General features: G+C 47.2%; 1 long non-coding RNA gene across 3 annotated transcripts; it reads right to left on the bottom strand.

Annotated features, from left to right (window-relative positions):
* Positions 1-12465: 12465 nt before the first annotated feature.
* LOC140626198 (uncharacterized) lies at positions 12466-20356 on the bottom strand. 3 transcript variants are annotated; one of them, XR_012025394.1, is made up of 3 exons: positions 20049-20356; positions 14658-19046; positions 12466-12688 (listed from the first exon to the last, which is right to left on the bottom strand). It is a non-coding gene; the product is annotated as an uncharacterized lncRNA (long non-coding RNA). The 3 variants fall into 3 exon arrangements; XR_012025396.1 differs by having other exon boundaries at positions 14705-19046; XR_012025395.1 differs by lacking the exon at positions 12466-12688 and adding an exon at positions 12695-13127.
* Between the last annotated feature and the right edge of the window lie 4064 nt (positions 20357-24420).

Genomic DNA, 24420 nt, shown 5'->3' with positions numbered 1-24420 from the left:
TTGGTAAAATTGACATTTTCACAATGTTAATTCTGACGATCCATGAGCATGGAATATTTTTCCATCTCTTTGTGTCTTCCTCAATTTCTTTCAGAAGTGTTCTATAGTTTTTAGGGTATGGATCCTTTAACTCCTTGGTTAGGTTTATTCCTAGGTATCTTATGCTTTTGGGTACAATTGTAAATGAGATTGACTCCTTAATTTCTCTTTCTTCAGTCTCATTGGTAGTGTATAGAAATGCCATTGATTTCCGGGCATTGATTTTGTATCCTGGAATGCTACCAAATTGCTGTATGAGTTCTAGCAACCTTGGGGTGGAGGCTTTTGGGTTTTCTTGGTAGAGTATCATGTCATTGGCGAAGACGGAGAGTTTGACTTCTTCTTTGCCAATTTGAATGCCTTTATTTCTATTTGTTGTCTGATTGCTGAGGCAGGACTTCCAGTATTATGTTGAATAGCCATGGTGAGAGTTGACATCCGTGTATTGTTCCTGATCTTAGGGGAAAGGCTCCCAGTGCTGCCCCATTGAGGATGATATTTGTAGTGGGCTTTTCATAGATGGCTTTTAAGATGTCGAGGAATGTTCCCTCTATCCCTATGCTCTGAAGTGTTTTGACCAGGAATGGATGCTCTATTTTGTCAAATGCTTTCTCTGTATCTAATGAGAGGATCATATGGTTCTTGGTTTTTCTCTTGCTGACGTGATGAATCACATTGATTGTTTTGCGAGTGTTGAACCAGCCTTGTGTCCCGGGGATAAGTCCTACTTGGTCATGGTGAATAATTTTCTTAATGTACTGTTGGATCCTATTGGCTAGTATCTTGTTGAGAATTTTTGCATCCATGTTCATCAGGGCTATTGGTCTATAATTCTCCTTTTTGGTGGGGTCTTTGTCTGGTTTTGGAATTAAGGTGATGCTGGCTTCATAGAACGAATTTGGAAGGACTCCATCCTTTCTACCTTTCCAAACAGCTTTAGTAGGATAGATATGGTTTCTTCTTTAAACGTTTGATAGAATTCCCCTGGGAAGCCATCTGGCCCTGGACTTTTGTGTCTTGGGACGTTTTGGATGACTGCTTCAATTTCCTCCCTGGTTATTGTCCTGTTTAGGTTTTCTATTTCTTCCTGTTCCAGTTTTTGTTGTTTGGGGCTTTCCAGGAATGCGTCCATTTCTTCTAGTTTGCCTAATTTAACGGTGTATGGCTGTTCATAATATGTTTTTAAAATCGTTTGTACTTCCTTGGTGTTGGTAGTGACCTCTCCTTTCTCATTCATGATTTTATTAATTTGAGTCTTCTCTCTCTTCTTTTTAATAAGGTTGGCTAATGGTTTATCTATCTTATTAATTTGTTCAAAGAATCAACTACTCGTTCCGTTGATCTGTTCCACAGTTCTTCTGGTCTCGATTTCCTTGAGTTCTGCTAGAGGTTTAATTAACTCTATTCTTCTGTTGGGTGTAGGATCTATCTGCTTTTTCTTCCTCTAGCCCCTTTATGTGTAAGGTTAGCTTTTGTATTTGAGTAGTTTCCTGTTTCTGAATGGATTCTTGTATTGTGATGTATTTCCCCCTTAGGACTGCTTTTGTTGCATCCCAACGATTTTGAACGGTTGTATGTTCATTCTCATTAGTTTCCATTTACCTTTTAAATTCTTCCTTTATTTCCTGGTTGACCCTTTCGTCTTTTAGCAGGATGATCCTTCACTTCCACGTGTTTGAGGTCCTTCCAAACTTCTTGTTGTGATTTAGTTCTAATTTCAATGCATTATGGTCTGAGAATATGCAGGGGACGATCCGAATCCCTTGGTATTGGTTCAGACCCTATTTGTGACCCAGTATGTGGTCTATTCTGGAGAAAGTTCCATGTGCACTTGAGAAGAATGTGTATTCAGTTGAGTCTGGATGTAAAGTTCTGAAGATTTCTATGAAATCCATCTGCTCCAGTGTATCATTTAAAGCTCTTCTTTCTTTGGAAATGTTGTCCTTAGAGACCTATCGAGGGTAGAAAGAGCTAGATTGAAGTCACCAAGTATAAGTGTATTATTATCTACGTATTTCTTCACTTTGGTTATTAATTGGTTTAAATATTTGGCAGCTCCCACATTCTGAGCATATATTGAGGATTGTTAAGTCTTCTTGTTGGATAGATCCCTTAAGTATGATTTAATGTCCCTCTTCTTCTCTCTCTACAGTCTTCTGGGTAAATTTTAGTTTATCTGATATAAGGATGGCTACCCCTGCTCTCTTTTGAGGACCATTCGAATGGTAAATGGTTCTCCAACCTTTTATTTTCAGGTTGTAGGTGTCCTTCTGTCTAATATGAGTCTCTTGTAGACAGCAAATAGATGGGTCCTGCTTTTTTATCCAGTCTGAAACCCTGCGCCTTTTGATGGGTTCATTAAACCTGTTCACGTTCAGAGTTACTATCAACAGATATGAGTTTAGTGTCATCATGATATCTTTTCAGCTCTTGTTTTGTGGATTGTTCCACTGAACTTCTTCTTAAAGGGGAATTTTAAGAGTCCCCCTTAAAATTTCTTGCAGAGCTGGTTTGGAGGTCACATATTCTTTCAGTTCCAGCCTGTCTTGGAAGCTCTTTATCTCTCCTTCCATTTTGAATGAGAACCTTGCTGGATAAAGTATTCTTGGTTGCATGTTCTTCTCATGGAGGACCCTGAATATATCCTGCCAGCCCTTTCTGGGCTGCCAGGTCACTGTGGAGAGGTCTGCTGTTACCCTAATGCTCCTCCCCATAAAGGTCAGGATTTTCTTCTCTCTTGCTGCTTTAAGGATCTTCTCTTTATCTTTTGAATTTGCAAGCTTCACTATTAAATGTCAAGGTGTTGAACGGTTTTTATTGATTTTAGGGGGGGATCTCTCTATTTCCTGGATGTGAATGCTTGTTTCCCTTCCCAGATTAGGAATGTTTTCAGATAGGATTTGTTCAAATACATATTCTGGCCCTCTGTCCATTTTGGCACCCTCGGGAACCCCAATTACACGTAGGTTTTTCTTCCTCAGGCTGTCGTTTATTTCCCTTAATCTGTCTTCCTTGTCTTTTAATTGTCTGTCTCTTTTTTCCTCAGTTTCTCTCTTTGCCATCAACTTGTCTTCTGTGTCACTCACTCGTTCTTCCACCTCGTTATCCCTCATAGTTAGGACTTCTAGTTTGGATTGCATCTCATTCAATTGATTTTTAATTTCGGCCTGATTGGATGTAAATTCTGCAGTCATGAAGTCTGTTGAGTCCTTTATGCTTTTTTCTAGAGCCACCAGTAGCTGTATAATAGTGCTTCTGAATTGGCTTTCTGACATTGAATTGTAATCCAGATTTTGTAACTCTGTAGGAGAGAGGACTGTTTCTGATTCTTTCTTTTGAGGTGAGGTTTTCCTTCTAGTCATTTTACTGAGTGCAGATTGGCCAAAAACAAATTGAATTGAGAAAAGGACAAAAAGAGAGGAGAGAAAGAAGGAAGGAAAAGAGAAAAACGAAAAAGAATAAAGGAAGAAAGAAGGAAAAAAGAGAATAAAAAGAGAAAGAAAAGAAAGAAAGTGGGGAAAGAGGGTGGGGGAAGCAATCAGAAATAAAAAAAAAAATATGGGGGAGTATCTTCTGATTCTGTATACTTTAAGTCCCTTGACCTCCCTTGGACTTGTCCGTCTAGCTGGTCTTCTGGGGGAGGGGCCTGTTGTGCTGATTTTCAGGTGTTAGCACTTAGGGTAGCTGCTCTGTCCCCTGCCTGGTGCAGGGCTCAGTGCCGTTAGTTTACCCCATGAGGCCCCAGGAGGAACAACCCCAGTGGCAGCGGCCAGCTCTGGAAACCTGCATTCAGCCCCCGCAGTAACTCAGGAGCAGTCCATCTGCAGGGCCTGGAGGCTCGTTGGCAGGGCCGCTGATCTGGTCTCTGAGCAGGAGCATCCTTGCTATCCTGGGCCCTCCGTGCCTCTGCCTGTCCCAGCGGAGGCCAAATCCTGGGCTGTGTCCTGGCGCCCTGTGCTCCGGGGCCTGCGCTGTTGGATTCTCGCTCCCAGCCGCACAGCTGCCTCACTGCAGAGCCACCGCCTGAGCCCCTCCGAGTTGCTCCTGGAGCCGTGCAGCCCCCTCCACACGGCGCCTCTTCCTCTGCAGTAGGTGCCACCGCCAAGGTGCTCCCGGAGCCGCGCAAACCCCTCCACGCAGAGCTACCACCGGAGCCCCTCAGTGCTACTCCCTGTCAATGCATGTGCCCTGCAGCCCTTAGGGAACTTGGTGCACTCTCCTGGGAGTGCAGGTCTCTGTTAGTGTCCCAGGGAGCCCTAGGGCATCCCCGCCCTCCTGGGGTTCTTCTCTGACTCCTTGAAGGCGCCATTCCGCCCTGGAAGATTGGTGCAGCTCCTCCTTCTCCCAGGACAGAGCTCTTCTGTCCTGTGGACACTCGCCCCGGCCTTAGCTGGGCTCCTCTCAGGGCCCTTCACACTTGGATGCCTTTTGTTTCTTTATTTCTTTTTCCCGTCTTCCTACCTTCATAGAATCATGAACTTTTCTCACTGTAGCATTTGATCTGGGCTCTGTTTAAATCTCAGGCCAAATTCGTAGATTTTCAGGATGATTTGAAGGTTATCTAGGTAATTTGGTGGGGACAGGTGATTTGGGGACCCTACAATTCCGCCATCTTGCCCCTCCTCCTGTATGTTGCCTTTTAGCTTTGTTTGTTTCCTTCACTTTGCAGAAGCTTTTCAATTTGATGAAGTCCCAATAGTATTTTTGCTTTGTTTCCCTCACCTCAGAGGCATATCTAGAAAGAAGATCCAATGGCCAATGTCAACGACGTTGCTACCTATCTTTTCTTCTTTGTATGGATTCAGGTCTCACATTTAGGTCTTTCATCCATTTTGAATTTATTTTTTATATATATGGTGTAAGAAAGTGGTCCAGTTTGATTCTTCTGCATGTGGCTGCCTGGTTTTCCCAACACCATTTGTTCTTATCCTGGGGTCAGGGTTAGGGTTTGTTGAAGAGACTGTCTTTGTGCCTTTGGATATTCCTTCCTGCCTTGTTGTCCATTAATGGATCATAGAGTTACAGGTTTGTATCTTGTTTTGGCTTTCCATTCTGTTCTATTGATCTAAGCGTCTCCTGTTGGGAGATTCTAGATTGCTAATTCAATTTCTCTGCTGGTTATATGTCGGTTCAAGTTTCTTATTTCTTCCTTTTTCATTTTTGCTATGTTATATATTTCCAGGAATTGATCTATTTCTTCCAGATACTCGGTTGCTGGCATATAATTTTTCTTAATGTTTCTTATAATCGTTTGTTTTTCTGTAGTGTTGGTTGATATTTCTCTTTTCTCATTTGAGATTTTATTTGGGTCCTTTCTCATCTTTTTATCTTTCTTCTTTTTTAAAGATTTTATTTATCTATTCATGAGAAACACAGAGAGGCAGAGGTATAGGTAGAGGGAAAATGAGGCTCCATGCAGGGAGCCTGATGTGTGATGTGATCCCCTAGGACCCTGGGAACATGACCTGAGCCAAAGAAGATGCTCAACCACTGAGGCACCTAGGTGCCTTGCTGATTCAATTCCTTTGCTAGTTATGGGTCTGTTCACATTTTCTATATCTTCCTATTTCAGTTTTGCTCGTTTGCACATTTCTAGGGATTTGTCCATTTCTTCCAGGTCTCCAAGTTTGTTAGCGTATAATTTCATAGTATTCCCTTATAATTGTCTAATTTTTCTGGTGTTGATTGAGATCTCTCTTCTCTCATTTGTGATTTTACTTATTTAGGTCTTTTCTCATTGATAAGGCTGGCTATGGTTTGATCCATTTTATTAATTATTTTGAAGAACCAGCTCTTAGATTCGTTATTCCATTCTACTGTTTTGCTGTTTCTGTATTGTTTATTTCTGCTCTCATCTTTATTTTTTCCCTTCTTCTGTAGGCTTTAGGCTTTGTTTGCTATTCCTTTACCAGCTCCTTTAGGTATAGGGTTAGGTTGTGTATTGGAGACTTCTTGTTTCTTGAGGTAGGCCTGTATTGCTATGTACTTCCCACTTAGGACTGCCTTTGCTACATCCCAGAGGTTTGGAGAAACATGTTTACATTTTCATTTGTTTTAAATTTCCTCTTTAATTTCCTGGTTGATCCATTCATTCTCTAGTAGGATGTTCATAATCTCCAAGTATTTTTGGTCTGTCCAATTTTTTTTCTTACTGTTGGCTTTGAGTTTCATAGCGTCATGGTCCAAAAATGTACAGCGTATGATATCAACCTTCTTGTACCTGTTGAGGGTTGATTTGTGGGCCATGATATGATCTGTTCTGGAGAATGTCCCATGTGCACTTGAAAGGAATGTGTATTCTGCTTTAGGAAAAAATATTCAGACTATATGTGTTGAGTCCCTGTGGTCCAGTGTGTCAAGGCTATTGTTCCCCTGTTGATTTTCTGCATAGACGATCGGTCCATTGCCATATGTGGATGTTAAAATCCCGTCATTGTATTATTATCAGTGAGTTCCTGTACGTTTGTTGTTAATTTGTTTTTATATTTAGGTACTCCCATGTTGGCAGCATAAATATTAAGTTGTTGGATTTTTTTAAAATAAATTTATTTTTTATTGGTGTTGAATTGACCAACATACCGAATAACACCCAGTGCTCATCCCATCAAGTGTCCCCCTCAGTGCCCATCACCCATTCACCCACACTTCCCGCCCTACTCCCCTTCTAGCACCCCTAGTTCATTTCTCAGAGTTAGGAGTCTTTATGTTCTGTCTCCCTTTCTGATATTTCCTACACAATTCTTCTCCATTCCCTTATATTGCCTTTCACTATTATTTATATTCCCCAAATGAATGAGAACATACACTGTTTGTCCTTTTCCGATTGACTTACTTCACTCAGCATAATACCTTCCAGTTCCATCCATGTTGAATTAAATGGTGGGTATCTGTCATTTCTAATGGCTGAGTAAAATTCCATTGTATACATAAACCACATCTTCTTTATCCACTCAATTTTCAATGGACACCGAGGCTCCTTCCACAGTTTGGTTATTGTGGACATTCCTAATATAAACATCGAGGTGCAGGTGTCCCGGCGTTTCATTGTATCTGAATTTTGGGGTAAATCCCCAACAGTGCAATTTCTGGGTCCTTGTGCAATTCTATTTTTATCTCATTGAGGAACCTCCACAGAGTTTTCCAGAGTGGCTACACCAGTTCACATTCCCACCAACAGTGGTTTCTATATTTAGGTACTCCCATGTTGGCAGCATAAATATTTTGTTGTTTGATCATAATAGAGAGTCTTTTTAATTATGAAATAATGCCCTTCTTCATCTCTTCTTACATTATTTGTTCTTTCTTTTTTGAAATTTAAAATATTTATTTATTTATTCATGAGAATTACACAGAGAAGTAGAGGAAGGAACATAGAGTGAGAGGCAGGCTCCCCAAAGGGAGGCTGATGTGGGTCTTGATCCTGGGATCCAGAATCACACCCTGAGCCGAGGGCAGGTGCTCAACCACTGAGCCACCAGGTGTCCCCCAGGGTTTGGTTTCAAATCTCATTTGTCTGATATAAGTATGGGTCCTCCAGCTTTCTTTTGATATCCATTAGCATCATAGATGATTTTCTATCCCCTGACTTTCAATCTGTTGGTGTCTATAGGTCTAAGGTGAGCATCTTGTAGTCAGCGTACAGATGGATGTTGTTTTTTTAATAATAATTTTATTTATGATAGTGTGAGAGATAGCGAGAGAGAGAGAGAGAGAGAGAGAGAGAGAGAGAGGCAGAAAATTAGGCAGAGAGAGAAACAGGCTCCCCACCAGGAGCCCAATATGGGACTCGTTCCAAGTCTCCAGGATCACACCCTGATTCAAAGGCAGAGGCTCAACCCCTGAGCCACCCAGACATCCCAGATCCTGTTTTTTAAGCCCCTCTGATACCCTATATCTTTTTATTGGAGCATTTAGTCTATCAGAATTCAGAGAGATTTTTCAAAGATATGAACTTTGTGCATTTGTGTTACCGGAAGAGTTGCTGTTTCTGGTGACGTTCTCTGGGCCTTTCTCGTCTTTGTTGCTTTTGGTCTCTTTTTTTCCCCCACTAGAAGAGTCCATCTTAAAATTCCGTACTGGACTGGTTAAGTGGTCATGAACTCCTTTATATGTTGCCTGTCTGGGAAAATCTTTCTCTCTCCTTCTCTCCTGTATGACACCCTTGCTGAAGAAAGAATTCATACAAATTGGACTCCAATAAAAAGAAATTTAAAAACATAAAATAAATTTTTGCTATTATGATTGAGGAAAATGGCATTTAGGAGGAAAAGCAGAAGCTGAAAGAGAGGAGGAAAGATTTCACCCTCCGTAGCCTTCACAGGGGCCTGGTTTCCTTTCCTAGGAGGGCCCCCCCCCCTCCGGAGGATGCTTCCTGCCCCTCTGCCTCCCTTTTTGGAACACAGCAAAGACATCTCCATACCTCCAACACCTCTGCAGTCATGGCTTATAGCGTTTTCCAAATATCCTATTGGGGACCACATCGTAGTGTATGTAACTATCTGGCTGCTGTTTGACAACATTGGGGGGATTCCGACTTTTGGGTTTTGAGCTGCGTGTGTGTCTATCACATGCAGCTATCCCGTGCAGCCATCAGATCCTCTGGCTGGGTCACCCAAAACCCTGAAATGGTTGGCAGAACATCATTTCTGGTGCTGGCGCTGGGCGGCTAGCTGGGCTCTCCTGGCCATGCCGGGGCTCACTCATGCAGGAACTTTCAGCTGGAGGGCCAGCAGAGCTGGAAGTTCCAGCTCGGCCACATTCCCATGTACAGCAGTGGGTCCGGCCTCCCCTGGAAGGCACGTGGGGAGGTCAGCTGTGTGTGCCTGGTAGTGCCCCTGCAGGGGCTGGTTGGGGCCTAGGTGGTGCCCCCTCCTCCTTTCTGGGGGTCTCTCCACGCCCCGTGCACATAGTTCTGGGAGACACAGAAATGGGTTGGCTCTGCATTTTCACACCACAACACTTTATTGACTTTCTACAGTAAAGGCTCAGAGCCATGAGTTCGTGCCTTCCCCTGGGGAAGGAGACCTTTCTGTCCTTTAAGGGGGGGGGCAAGAATCACACGGGGTGGGGGGGCGGGTGCTGGAGTCCCCCACCTGGGAGTATGTGTGGACTCCGGGTGGGGGCGAGTGTCCTGAGGTTTCAGCCTGATTGACGGTTCTGAGGACAGCAGAGCTGACCTGGACCTGCAGCTCATGGGCTCCTGCTCTGGGTCCCCGCAGGGCAGCAGGACCCCGGCTTCGGGCTCTCTGGGGTCGGAGCACCTGGAGGAGCCTGCCTCCTGGTGTGGCTGTGGGTGGGCCCCACCGGCTTACTCCCCCTCTCCCCACACTGGTGTGTCCTGGGATCCCCAGGGCTGCCCTAGATCAGCGACCTGGATCTGTGGGGCACGCCCAGGGCCCAGGAGGCCACATCCAGCTGTGAGAGGGCTCACTCAGCCCAGGGCCAGAATCCAGGGCTGGCCAGGGCCATGGGGGCCTGATTCCATTAGTCTTTGAGTTGGGACTGGTGGGGGCTCAAATCAACCCAGCCCCCAAAGAGCCTGGACCCAAGTCAGCCCAGGTCCCTCTGGGTTAGGGGCTGGTGTCCTGTGCAGGTTGTGCCGCCCTCCAGGAGGAAGAGTAGGAGGAGGCAGGGCACAGTGCTTCCTCTGCTCCAAGCACCTGCACCCACCCTGTCGGGGGCTCCCTGTCTTTCCTCCTCCCTGCAAACCCTGGATATACTATGGGACACCGGGCTTCTGATGGTAGCAGGCTGTCCAGAGAATCATGGGGAGGCTGACCATGTCCCACAGGGGGCAGCTGCACCGGGTCCTTGCTGAGGGGCGATGGTGTGTGAGTGGATGGTGTGGGGACAGGGGTATGATGGTGGTGGATTGAGGGGGATGGTGTAGGGGGGATGGTGTTGGGGTATAGTGTGGGTGGGTTTTGTGTGGGGGTGTGTGGGTGTGAGGGGGATGGTGTAGGGAGGATGCCATGAGGGATAATGATGTAGGGGGATAGTGTGTGGGTGGGGAATGAAGGGGATGGCGTGGGGGGCCTGCGGACACAGGGCATCCCCTTCCTCTAAGATGCACACCGAGACATCTACAGATAAAGGCGACCACAGTCTTAGGTTTATTGTGACACCTGCCTCAGGGCCCCGTGTGGTCAGTTCAGGGCCCTGGCTGGACTGGGCGCATTATCTGGGTGTCATCATACTATGTATGTTTACAAATTGCAAGTTGTCTCAAATTAAATGCATAGAATTTAGAAATATATAAAGCACCGAGGTTGGGTGTCACTCTGACCCTTCAGACCCTCATCGGATCAATGTGTGTCCTCCTCCAGTCACAGCCATGCAACCTGCCCCCAGGTCCCCTTAATGCCCCCCATGGCCACCACCCAGGCACCTGGTTTTCAGGGTGCCGTCCGTCACCCCTTTGGGGTTCAGCTCACATGGCAACCCCTGGAGGCCCCATCCTAGTGGCCTCCTCATCCCTGAGACACCAGGGGTAGAGACACAGAGGTCATCCCCAGCACCCTACCATGCCGCTGTGTTTTTTTGGCTGCTGTTCTTCCCCCGGCCTCAGAAGCCCCATGTTCCCTACCCAGAAGCCACCAGCCCTCCCCCGGGTCCCAATCCCCCCTGGCCCCTCAGCCTCACCCTACCCTGTAGTAGTCCCAAAACATGATGTGACTCCTGAACGTCATGTTGATGTCCAGGTCCACCTGCTTGATGTCCCTGGAGGAGACCAGGGCCTCTTATTTCATTTCCTGTGGGAATACCGGGGAGGAGGAGCCAGCGTCAGGGACTCAGACCCCGACATGTCACCAGGTGCCATCCTGGGCAGGGAGCCCAGGGGCCACCATGGGAGTGTGTCCTGCCGCATCCTCCTTCCTTCCCCTGGGAAGCTGGGGATGGCGGGAGTGCCCAGCATGCCCATGGACCTGTGTGAGGGCCTGTGCCCAGCTGTTGTGGGTGGGGAGGTGACTGAGGGTCAGCCTGGGTGGGAGAAGACAGGGGGTCAGTCCAGGTGGGAAGGGGACATGGGGGTGTTGTGCACAAGATGGCGAATCCGAGAAACCACTAAGGAGCCGACACTAATGCAAACAAACGAGGGTTGTTTTACAAACTCGAGTATGGGTCCAAGTATACCCCACAGAGTGGAGCAGGGAGTTGGACCCCGAGGACGGTTTTAACTTAGTTTTAAGGGCCTGGTCTCGGGGACCTCCAGAAGGGCTGGAGCAATTCCTCAAGTTCTGTTCACATTTTGATATGGGGCCTTCAAGGGCATTGAGCACTCTTCTCATTCTAATAGGGGCTTCCAGCCCTTGGCTTGGGCTCAATTTTTATTCTATTGTGGGGCATTCGAGGACATTAAGCTGTAAATTTTTGTTTTTTTCCTGTAACTGAAGTAATGTAAATTTCAGCTCTTCTTCACAGGGGCCTGGGATTGCTGGACATGTGCAAATGCTGAACTTAAAGTGGAATGGCCGTAATGTTCTCGGCCTCCACGCGTCCCGTCCCATACTCTCTAGCTCCTGCCGCCCTCCCTGGAGCTCCTAAGAGAGCAATTGCAAATGACCTCAGCGTGGCAGCCTGTGTTGAGGGACAAGCCCCGGGATTTGGGAACAGGAAGACCTGAAGTTCGGCGTATCAGCTATGCAGCAGGATTTGATGCTGCAGACTCTTATTCCCTAAGGCTATCTTGACAACTGACTTTGTATGTAGAAAAGTTCTCCTTTGCCTTTAAAAGATGAGGAGCAAGTCAAAGCGTTTTTTCTCTGCCCATCTGATTGCTCAGATTCCAATCTGAGATGTATTGACTGTTAATATGGATAATGTAGTATCCGTAGTAGTATTGTTAAAATATTCTGACACAAGTAATTCAGAGGGATGAGGCTTTCTCAACTATTTCTTCACAGTTCAGTCACTCATCAGAAAATGCATCTTTATGGATTTGGAAATAACTGAGAGACATTATTACCAATGGTCCTATTATTATGTGAAGGATTCTTCCCTGAAATTCTTCCCCTGTTTCAACTGACACTGAAACACTGTGAACTCTTTGGAAGACAAATGTCAAGGAAATAAATGTTATGCATTGCTAATTTTAAATGCACTTGCAATATGGTGTCTATTATAATAGAAGTTTTTTAATCTGATTTTTGCTATTTATTATCCTTTCCTGCTTTTCAGGTTGAGAAGGCATTGTACGTGTTCATAAGTGTTTTTCTTTCCTTCTGATATAAAATTTTTACTTTGTTCCCAACGAAGGAACTCTCTAAGAATAAGGCAAAAGTTACTTCAACTATTCTTGAAATGTCTTCACACTTGGAGCCTGATTTATTTAACTCAATTTTCAAAATAAATCTTATTTATTAGAAAACAAACAAAGATTTATAGGGAAATTGAGAACATAGTAAGAGAATTCTTATTCACTTGCACTCAATTTTTCCAATTATTGATATATTAGTATGGTTCAAATATTAGCTAATGAATCAATATTAAAATATTTGCATTAACCAAGGACAATGCTTTATTCAGATTTCCATAGTTTTTGCTAAGTTACCATTCCTCATATCATACTCCATTTGTCCTCATGTTTTCTTAGGCTCCTCTGGATTGTGGCAGTCTTTCAGGCTTTCCTTGTTGTCGTTGAACTGGAACACTTTGAGAAGTAGAGTATTTTGTAAAATTTCCCTCAGTTGGGAAATGTCTGTTGTTTATCTCATGATTAAACTGTTTTTGTGGATTATATACAGAGATATACTGCTATTTTTATTATATCATAAAGGATAGATACTATCAACATAATTTATCAGTCTTGGTATCCATCTGATCATCTTGATGTAGTGTTTGTCAGCTTTCTCCGTAGTAAAGTGATTCTTTTATGTTATTATTATTATTATTAATATTATATTATCATTATTTTTTAAGTTTTTCATAATATATTTTGTAGAAGGAAGTTACTATGTGTATTGCACACATAAGAGTGGGAAGCTATGCTCATGAACTTGAGGGTGGAATGTCTGCACAAATTGTTTGAAATTCTTCTACATGGGAGATTTCTCTTCATTCTGGGTTTGTTTGTGTCTTTTTCAAAGACACTATTTAATTAATTGAGAGAGAGAGGAGAGAAAAACCATGAGCGAGAAGGGCAGAGGGAGAAGGAGAAGCAGGTTCCCTGCTGAACAGGGAGCCTTCCTTGGGACCTGGATCATGATCTGAGCCTAAGTCAGAAGCTTAACTGACTGAGCCACCCAGGTGCCACTTTTTCTTCCTTCTTTTTTTTTCTTAATAATAAATTTATTTTTGTGTGTGTGTTCAATTTGCCCACATACAGAATAACACCCAGTGCTCATCCCATCAAGTGCCCCCCTCAGTGCCCATCACACATTCACCCCCACCCCAGCCCTCCTCCCCTACCATCACCCCTAGTTCGTTTCCCAGAGTTAGGAGTCTTTATGTTCTGTCTCCCTTTCTGATATTTCCCACACATTCCTTCTCCCTTCCCTTATATTCCCTTTGACTATTATTTATATTCCCCAAGTGAATGAGAACATACAATGTTTGTCCTTCTCCAAATGAGTTACTTCACTCAGCATAGTGCCTTCCAGTTACATCCACCTTGAAGCAAATGGTGGGTATTTGTCATTTCTAATGGCTGATCAAGGCCCACCTTTTCTCTCTCTTCATCTTCTGAGTCTACTATGATATGAATGTTATTGCTTTAATAAGTGGCTGAGTTCTCTATGTCTGCCTCTGTGGTCCATAACCTTCCTTGTTTTTAAGGCTTCCACTTGGGACTGCATCTCATAATAGCATTTTTAACGTTGGCTTGACTAGATTTAACTTCTTTTATTTCTACAGTAAGGAATTCTCTAGTTTTCTTCTGTGCTCTTTTTCCAGCCCAGCTGCTATCTTTATAATCATTGTTTTAAACTGTAGTTAGACATCATATATGTGAATGGATGAACTTCCTGGCTGTGAGTACTACCCTACCTAACCTAACTACCTAACCCTAACCCTAACCCCAACCCCTAACCCTAACCCTAACCCCAACCCCTAACCCTAACCCTAACCCCAACCACAACCCTAACCCTAACAACCCAAACCCTAACCCTAACCTCTAACCCCTAACCCTAACCCCTAACCCTAACCCTAACCCTAACCCCTAACCCCTAACCCTAACACCTAACCCTAACCCTAACCCCTAACCCTAACCCCTAACCCCTAACCCTAGCCCTAACCCTAACACCTAACCCTAACCCCTAACCCCTAGCCCTAACCCTAGCCCTAGCCCTAGCCCTAACCCTAGCCCTAGCCCTAACCCCTAACCCTAGCCCTAGCCCTAGCCCTAACCCTAACCCCTAACCCTAACTCTAACCCCTAACCCCTAACCCTAACCCTCTAACCCTAACCCCTAACCCTGACCCTGACCCTAACCCCTGACCCTGACCCTAACCCTGACCCTAACACCTGACACTGACCCTGACCCTGACCCTAACCCCTAACCCTAACCCCTAACCCCTAACCCCTAACCCCTGACCCTAACCCCTAACCCCTAACCCTAACCCCTAACCCTAACCCTACCCCTAACCCTAACCCTAACCCCTAACCCCTAACCCTAACCCTACCCATGTGTTTGCTGTATCGTGTTGTCCAGGTTCCAGTCACCCAGTACCTCGGAGTGACACAGGGATATTTATGCCACAGGTCATTGTCGCTGGGAGTCATGGTGAAGTCCCCAATCTCCAAAACCCAAAAGGAGGCACCTTGGTCTCATTCTAAATAGAACAGGAAACAATTGGACGGTTTGACGACAGAAGATGACCATGTCTGCACCTTGGAGCATTCCTACCCCATCATGGTGCCCCCATTGACATGAGGCCTGAGGTAAAGTGACCATTGTGATATGATGTTGCTGAAACCCAGGCCACGTTCACATGGTCCTCCGTGCCACATCGCACCTCTTCTTGTCAATCCACCATCCTTAAAATTGCGCCTCAGGTACACAGGGCACCAGCTCACGTGCGTTACAAATATCATCCACAGACCCCTGATGATGTCCCTAGGAAGCAGGTTCTGCCTCTTCTATCATGTGCAGGGCAGGAACCTGGGGACTATGTGAGAGACACGGGGGGGTAGAGAGGTCACAGATCTGGGACGGCAAGCATAGAAAGGTCTGAATTCAGCTCCGTCTCCAGAAAAGTAGGACCTGCCTTGCATTTTCAGAGAGTTGTGGCTGTGGCATTTTTGGCTCCTGCTGTACAGTTAAGGAGAGGGCGTGGGGCAAGCAGTCATCTGCCCAGAAGGGGCTCTGGATAGGTCTGACTGAAGGGAGGGGCCCAGGGGCTGGAATTTGACAAAGTGACGTCACTTCCTTGGGGACAGGCCCACAATTGATTGAGAGCTCTGGTAACCAGGAAGCTGCGTTCTAGAACTCCCTGCTTTCCAACTCACTTAACTGGAGCCGGTCAAGAGAGCAAGATGTTCTGTTGCTGTTGCCCTACTTTCAGGCGCTCTGGGCTCAGGAGAGTCCAGACGGACAGATGTTCATGTCGCTGTCAACGTCAGCTCGGCCCTCTTCTCCGAAGCTTCTGGTTATGGGTCGGGAGACCTCAACAGGTACCGCAAGGCACCTGGGGGAGGCCACTGGGGAGCAGGCCACACTGTGATCTCAGCTGAGCGGGGTCGCACCTCTTTAACCCTCATTGTGTGTGTGTAAGTGTGTGTGTGTGTGTGTGTGTGTGTGTGTGTGTAGAGGGGACAGAGGAGAGGAACATGCCCTTCCTGGGCAGAAACCAGCTGCCAGGGCTTGGAAGCCTGACACATCTTTGGTGTTCAGACGCCAGGTCATAGCAGGCAAGATGAGAAGGTGAGTGCTGAGGACAAGCTCAACTTGGAGTATGTTAGTCATGAGCGTAAGAGTGTCTTTCATCTGACTTCTCCTTGCCAGATGTCTCTTCAGCTGTCCCTGTGATGTGAAGCGGAGAACACGATTTCTAAAGGGGATGTCCCCTTGGAGTGTTGTGGAGGGAGTACCCTAATGTCTCTTGGCCCTGTACATACGGGGCACTGTATTTGCAGAGCTGCACCCAGGAGATCTTGGAGGAGATGTTCTGTGGCTTCAACTCTTCTAACTCCCTAGACCATGATCGGGTCCACCAGGCAAACGAGGATCAGTGCTGTTCTGAGGTGAGAATGGGAAGAGGGTTCTCCACAGAAAGATGGCCCCACACAAACATGGAGAGACACCTGGGCCCTTCCGTAGTGTTTCCACATGAGTGACGCACAGGCCCAACCGCAAAGAGACCTGAACCTCCACTCCTAACCCTTACGTATGAGGCTACGTATGAGGTGATAAGACACCCTTCCTCCAGGCTGGAATGGTGCAGGATATAGTTCATGTTTTTGAGGAGTGGGGGTGGTTTGTTTGTTTCACTCAGAGCAATGAGTGTCTTTTCCTTATTTCACCCACGTGTCCCAGATATCCTGTGTAGAACGCAGCTCCACTGTCGTTGCACGTCGGCAGGCCTCACAAAACATCACACTAAAGAGGGTGATTTAATACAAAAGGAAGGGTGGGATGAAGCCATTCTCTATGTTTATCTATAAGGTGTCGTATGACAGAACACATCAGATCATTGTAGGCCCAACAAGTCATGAGCTGTGTCCTTATGGATCTTCATAGTACTCCATCAATGGGGCCATCTGCCACAGTGATTCAGCCATTCAAGGCCCTTGGCACTTGACCTGATGCTATTCTCTTGCCATGTCTGCCGTGCTGCAAGGAGCACCTTGTGTGTCCCCACAGACTGTTTCAGTTGCTAGATCTGCCATAACCCGGAAGCCCAGTTTGGGTGGAAGCCCTCGGATGTCTCCTGACCCAAGTAGCTGACTCTGTCTTTTCTGTTCAGATCCACACAGGAAATATTGGATGAGTTGCTCCAAGGGTTCAATTGCTCCATCTCCCCCTGAGACACACAGGTGCATCAGGCCACAAGCATGGCCGGTCTGGGCTGAGAACAGGTCCCATTCATGGTGAAAATCAGGACCCACATATGATCAGGGCAAGCCAAGAACCCAGACTAGAAACAACTGGCTCCCCTGGAGCCTGCCGGAGAAGGTGCTCTCCCCTGATCCTTCCTCCCTAGGTCAGGAACAGACCAAGGAACATCAGCTTAGGGGAAAGGCCACACAGCCCAGCCCATGCTTTGGTCTCTTCTCAGGCCCAATATGTGGGATCTTGAGCAGCATTTGAGGTGCTAACCCTCTGTGTTCTATCTGCAGTGGGATGTTTACGGATGACTCCATGGAATACTGGTCTTCGTAAAAGCTCTGAGTTGAGAGAAATGCGGATGTTGCTCAGCTACTTGAATGTGTTGAAGTTGCCAATGCTCTGCCCTGCGTCCCAACCAACCAATGGTACTTTGAAGCCTAGAACCTTTTTCTGTGTGGGCCCTGAAGTCCTTTGTCCTGCACAACTTCCCGAGGGGATGGGTGTCTCTGGGCTGAGCGCCAGACCCTGATCTTCCCAGTGGCCCGTGGTTGGGAAGCTGACTACAGTGCCCCTCCTTGTGTCTCTGGTGTGGAAAGGAATCATCCACCCTGACCCTGGGTGAGGCCTGGACCATGCGGACGCTCCAAGAAGGCAGAATGGATACTTTTGTACAGTCCCTGCTGCGATCCTTCCAGGAGAGGAGCCTCTCAGAAAACGCAGTCGTTTCCTGTCTCTACCAGGTGTTCAGCACAGCCCAAAGGGTCCTGGGCCAGCATCTCCACAGGTGAGTGACCACCCCATACACAGCACAGGGCCTGAGGCTCGCCTCTACTACTGGTATGTTTTGGGAATGTCACTGCACCTCTCTGAGCTTCCTTTTCCTCCTGTGAAAAGTGCTGTGGAAGAGGATGAACCTCATGGGGCTACTGTGGGCAATCCTGGCAGAAAACATGGCCTAGACTTCTCTGGTGCCCGGCCCTGTAGAAAGGGCTGCTGGGCGTCTTCCTGTGGAGCAGTTGTCTCTCCCCAGCAAAGAAGCTCTCCACATCAAGCCTCATGGGCCTGTGGCACCCTGGGTGGACAGAAGCACGTGGAAAGCAAACCGTTTTCCTGTTTGCAAAGACTTCTGGGATTCCATCTAACTGGCCCTGCTCCTTGTCCTTCATGTGCTCAGAGCAGAGGTCACTGGGGAAGGCAGAGCAGCTCATGGTCCACTCAGTAGACGGAAAGTGCTGGTTGGGATTCCTTTCTCCAAGAATAGAGATAAAGCGCCTAGGATTGCAGACACATTTCTAAGCACTAAGATCATTGGAGGAATACAGTAGATACACTGTCTCAGTCTCAAGTCTAATCAGAGTGTCAGACCGTCAATCACTCTACCTGTCGTAGGACGCATGTCCACAGTTGGTTAGATGTGACATCTTCATGGCCGCCGCACGGGATGAATGGATCCACCCACATTTCGACCACTCGGATGGACGATAATATCAAGTAAGGGAACTGGGTGGCTCAGTCAGTGAGGCCCCTGCTTTCAGGACAGGCCATGATCCCGGGGACCTGGCTTGAGACCTCCATTGGGCTCCCTGCTCAGTGGGGAGCCTGCTTCGCCCTCTCCCCCTGCAGCTCACCAGCTTATTCTCTCTCTCTCCAAGAAATTAATAAATTTCCTTAAAAGATTTTTTAAGGGATCCCTGGGTGGCGCAGCAGTTTGGCCCAGGGCACGATCCTGGGGTCCTGGAATTGAGTCCCGCGTCGGGCTCCCTGCATGGAGCCTGCTTCTCCCTCTGCCTGTGTCTCTGCCTCTTTATCTCTATGTTTATCATGAATTTAAAAAAATCTTAAAAAATTTTTGTAAAATATCAAGTAAAACTAGGATTGGTCTTTGGATCCAGAAGGAGAACTTTGATGCCTTCACAGAACACATTGCTAGACTACAGGGGTTGTTGTTGGGGAGTGACTCTCAGAGCCCAGATTCACATAGATCTCTTGATTTCCATGGGGAGGGCTTCATTTTGGGGTCTTCCTGTGAAGAGACATATGAGTCAAAGGGAGCAGCATGTGGGGTCCGTCACCTGAACCTGAACACTAACCCTAAAAAACCCTATTCCCTAAACCGAAACCTATCGCTAACCCTAACCCTAACCCTAAACCTAATGCTAACCCTAACTGAATACTAACCCTCACCTTCAACCTCGCCCTAAGCAATACATGAACCGTAAACCAACCCTAACCTTTCCCAAACCCTAACCTGAACCCTAAACCTGAACCTAACCCTAAAACTGATTCCTAATCCCAAACCCTAAATGGTAAACCCAAACGCTAAACTCACCATAACCCTAACCATAACCCTAAACCCTAATCCTAACCCTAACACTAACCGTAGCCCGAACCCTAACCCTAAACCGAAGAACCCAAACCCTAAACCGAACCCTGACCCTAACCCCAAACCTAACCCTAACTCGATACGTAACCTGAACACTAACCCTAATCCTAACTCAAACCCTAACCACCTTAACCCTAACCCCTAACCCCTAACTCCTAACCCTACCCTAACCCGTAACCTAACCCATACCCTAATCCGTACCTTAACCCGTACCCAAACCTAACCTGTACCCTAACCTGTACAATAACCTTAACCGGTAACCTTAACCCTAATACTATCCTTAACTCTTCCCCGTATCCTAATCCGTAACCTAACCCTTACCCTAACCTGTACCCTAACCCGTTCCCTAACCCGTACTCTTACCCATACCCTAACCCCAACCCCAACCCGTATCCTAACCCTTAGCTGTACCCCATCCTGTACCCTAACCCTAACCCTTCCCTGACCCTAACCCTTAATCCTAAACCTAACCCCTAATCCTACCTTAACCCTAATTGTAATCCTGATCCTTAACCCTTACCTTCGGTGTAACCCCAGTACCCGAACTCGGTCCCGAACCCTGACTCTACCCCAAACACGAACCTAACCGCGAAAGAAACCCTAATCCCTAAGCTCTAACAGTAACTGGACCACTTCACCTACCGTTGGTTTCTAGTGTCCTTCCTCCTGCTGATGTGGCCGGACCAATTTCTCCATCATCCTCCAGGGCGTTCTGAGGAATCCTCGGCCGTCCTAGTGGACGTGGCCCTGTTCCCTCCCTGCGGGTCCTTAAGTTCCATTTTTGTACGCACTTCGGGCCTCCGTCAGCGCCCCTACTCTCCCCCTCGGGTCATGCGGGGTGGGGGGCTTCTCTCTGCACGGGCGCGGCCCCACATGGTCCTTAACCCTCCCCGCGGGTCCTGAGGAGCCGGGCCCTGTCAGCGTGGACGCGGCCCCACGGCCTCCCGAGCCTCCCCGCGCACCCAGGCTCCCGTCAGCAGGCGGACGAGGCTACTGCGCACGCGCCCCCTGGTCCGGGCCTGGGCTCGGGCGCCCCCTGCGGGACGCGCAGGCGCTGCAGGAGGCCGAGCGGGAGGCGGCGTCCCCGCGCCCAGGGCCGCCCCTGCCCGCGTTCAGGCTCCAGCCGAGGCCTGTGAGCTGCGGAAACGTCTCCCCCACGCGGAGCCCAACCCCGGCTTCCCCAGGACACTGGCGGACGGTGACCTGGAGCCCAGGGACGCGACGTGACATGTGGACCAAACTCACCACGTCCCGCAAAACCCCCTGCACCCTCCTCCGCTGCGGGCGGGGCCGCGGGCCGGTGCGGCCGCCCTGGAGACAGCGCGGAGGCTGCTCGGGGAGTTCCCGCTGGAGCCGCCCTGGGACCGGCAGGTGTGCGGCCTGGAGCTCCTGGGCGATAGAGACGCGGGGAGACGCCGGACACCTGCGCCTCGATGTGCACGGCAGCCGGGTCCACAGCAGCTGTAGGAGTAGGGCTACAGGTGTAGGCTCAGGTGAGGTGGAGCTGTGGTGCTAGGGTTTGGTTAAAGAATGGGGTAGTGGTTAAGAGTAGGGTTAGGCATAGTTTAATGTGTAGAGGTAGCTGTACGATTAGCAATAGAAGTAGGCATATGGGTAGGGGTAGCCTCAAGTGTAGGGGCCAGGTTGTGTTGGGTTAGAGGAAGTGTAGGGTTAGGTGTAGGGGTAGCATAGGTGTGGAGTTAGTAATAGGGCTATGACTAGGGTTAGGGGTAGGTTTGGGTTAGGGGTATGTTTAGGAATAGTTACAGGCCTAGGTCTAGTGGTACATGTAGGGTATGTCTAGAGGTAAGAGTAGATGTAGGGTTATGGGTAGTGGTAGGTTTAGGGGTAGGGTCAGGTGGGGTAGAGGTAGGTGTATGGGTACTGTTGGAGTAGGGTCAGGCATAGAGTAGGTTTTGGAGTACGGTTATGGTGGGTTTAGTGTTATGTGTAGCTGTAGGAGTAGAGTTAGGGGTAAGGTTAATGGTAGGGGAGGGGTCGGGGTAGGCATGGGTAGTAGTAGGGGCAGGCATAGTGTTAGCATTTGTGTTATGTGTAGGCATAGGTCTTGGAGTATGAGTAGGGGTAGGATTAGGTGTACTGGTTGGGGTAGGCTTCGGGTTAGTTGTAGGGTTAGGGGAAGGGTTAGGTGAAGGGGTAGGTGTAAATGTATTTTATGAAGGCCTCTAAAAACAACACTTATTGTCTTATTAGGGACTAAATGAAGAGACAAGTTCCCAGGCTGATCCTTCAGCTTTCCTAAGGCCATATGGTCACGGCTCATGGTCCAAAAGGAGCATGTATCCAGGGTGGGGTAGGGAAGGACAGCATCATTCTGGAAGTCCCCACCACCATAGATCTTTATCCACTCCTGTGTCAGTGGACGTCTGGGCCCTTTCCGTAATTTGGCAAATGTGGACGTTGCTGCTATAAACACTGGGGTGCAGGTGCCTATTCGAATCACTGCTTGTGTCCTTTGGATAAATACCCAGTAGTGCAATGGCCGGGTCGTAGAGAAGCTCTGATGTTTCCTTTCTGAGGACCCTCCACGCCGATTTCTAGAGTGGCTGCACCAGCTTGGGTTCCCACCAATAGTGTAAGACGGTTCCCCTTTCTGCGTCCTTGTCATGGACAATTTTTCAAGTTGTTATTCTGTCCCTGGTTCTCACCATTCATCAAGCTGGATATTGAAAAACCCTCCTTTTTTCTAGAAGGTGGCATTATAGCTGAAGTGAATGCTTTCTTCCTTGCCATTGAGGGTGGCTTTCTGTGTGTGCTCCCGTCCATCCGAGCTTGCTCTCAAGTCTTACTGGGGAGTGTGTTCAAGGAGCCAGCGGGAGAGTGGGGAGAGGTATGGGTTTGGCATTTGGCATGTTGTGGGTGCCCTGTATCCTGCAGGCACATCTCCAGGGGTAGTACTCACAGAGGTTCATGGGACTTTCTTTTAAGCAGTCCCTTTAATGGCTTTGAAATTAATCTTCCTTTTCCCCAATATCTTCCCTCCCTTCAGCGATACAGCCTCCACCTTAGTACTCTGGGTGCTGCTGAAGACAAATGGGCTTCTGCACCGGTGTCCTGCCTGCACGAGGTAACCAGGCGTTCACTTACTGACATCCACTCCTCCCATGGGAGGGGTCGCCTCCACCACACGAATCAGCTATATTCGGCGTTTCCTTAGGAGAGGGACAGCGTCGGGAAAGTTCCTCCAAGCGCTTCCACTGCAACCAACTTTTCTCCCCCTCCAATAATGTGCCGGAGTCTCCCTTTGGGAAGCTGGTCTTCTACCGTTTCTGTCTCACATGGGGGTGCCTACTTAGGTCATTTCTTGCCTGACAGTGATGGGCGGGGTCCATGCTGTCTCCCTGGCTTAGCTGGTTCTGTAGCCCGTATGGAGGTTTGTCTGCTCCTTACTGGCTGCACTGGTAAATGAGGTGCTTCCTGGGTCCCTTTGCTAAGTTCCCAAAGACTTCCCAAGGTGCTTTTTTTCACTTTTTAAAAAAGATTTACTTATTTTATTTATCTTTAAAATAATTTTTTTATTGGAGTTCTATTTGCCAACATATAGCATATCACCCAGTGCTCACCCAGTCACCGCATCCCCCCGCCCACCTCCCCTTCCACCACCCCTTGTTCGTTTCCCAGAGTTAGGAGTCTCATGGTCTGTCTCCCTCACTGATATTTTCCACTCATTTTCTCTCCTTTCCCCTTTATTCCCTTTCACTGTGTTTTATATTCCCCAAATGAATGAGACCATATAATGTTTGGTTTTTTTGTTTATACATGAATGTCTAATCCATTGATTAAAAAGGGAGATTAAAAAAAGGAATGTCACACTGCCATGTTGTTGATGTCACTCCTATGCATTTTGTCTTTTATACCAAATAGTAAAACCAAAGAAGTTTACAAACCAAAATAAAATAACCCTGGCTTTTACATTTACCTATATAAATGGTAGCTATCTTTACCGTCCTTCATTTCTTTGTATGCCTTTGAGTTTCTGTGTAGTGTCTCCATTCCAGCCTGAAGAACTCCCTTTAAGAATTATTTAAGGGCAGATATGCTAGTAAAATATTCCCTTAGTTTTTGTGTATTTGGGACTGTCTTAATTTCTCCTTCATCTGTGCTGGATATATTCTTTATTGGCATATATTTCTTTTATCATGATGCTTCTGGCTTCCCCGTTTATGAGGTAAAATGGACTATGAATCTTGTTGAGAATCTCTTGTGATGAGTCACTCTACTCTTGCTGTTTTCAAGATTCTCTTTGTGTTTGGTTTTCCACAATGTGATTACAATCTTCCTTGATGTGGATCTTTCTTGAGTTTATTCTATTGGGCATATGTTTGGTTTCTTTGTTGTGTATGTTCATGTCTTTCAGAACATTTGGGAAGTTGCTGATCTTTATTTCTTCACATAATCTCTCTGCCCCTTTCTCTCACTTTCCTTCTAGGACTCACATTGGGCATGTGCTGATCTTCTTGACCAATAACCCTTAGCTTCTGTTCACTTTTCTTCTTTAATTTACTTTTATGCTTCCCAGTTAGATCATTCAATTCTCCTGTATTCAGGTTTGCTGAGTTTTTTCTTCTGCTTGTTCACTCTATTCTTATAACCCTCTAGTGAAACTCTCAGTTAATTTCAGCTTTAAAATTTGGTTCCTTTTGTTTTTTTTTAAATCAGTTTTATTTCTTTTTTTTATTTTTTATTTATTTATGATAGTCACACACACACACACACACACACACAGAGAGAGAGAGAGAGAGAGAGAGGCAGAGACACAGGCAGAGGGAGAAGCAGGCTCCATGCACCGGGAGCCCGACGTGGGATTCGATTCCAGGTCTCCAGTATCGTGGCCTGGGCCAAAGGCAGGCGCCAAACCGCTGCGCCACCCAGGGATCCCCTCAGCTTTAAAATTTGGTTCCTTGGGATCCCTGGGTGGCGCAGTGGTTTGGCGCCTACCTTTGGCCCAGGGCGTGATCCTGGAGACCCGGGATCGAATCCCACGTCGGGCTCC

Source organism: Canis lupus, chromosome 37 (genome assembly GCF_048164855.1).
Source record: "Canis lupus baileyi chromosome 37, mCanLup2.hap1, whole genome shotgun sequence".
Taxonomy (NCBI): Eukaryota; Metazoa; Chordata; class Mammalia; order Carnivora; family Canidae; genus Canis; species Canis lupus.
The sequence above is the reverse complement of the archived record's forward strand: the minus strand, read 5'-3'. Positions and strand labels throughout refer to the sequence as shown.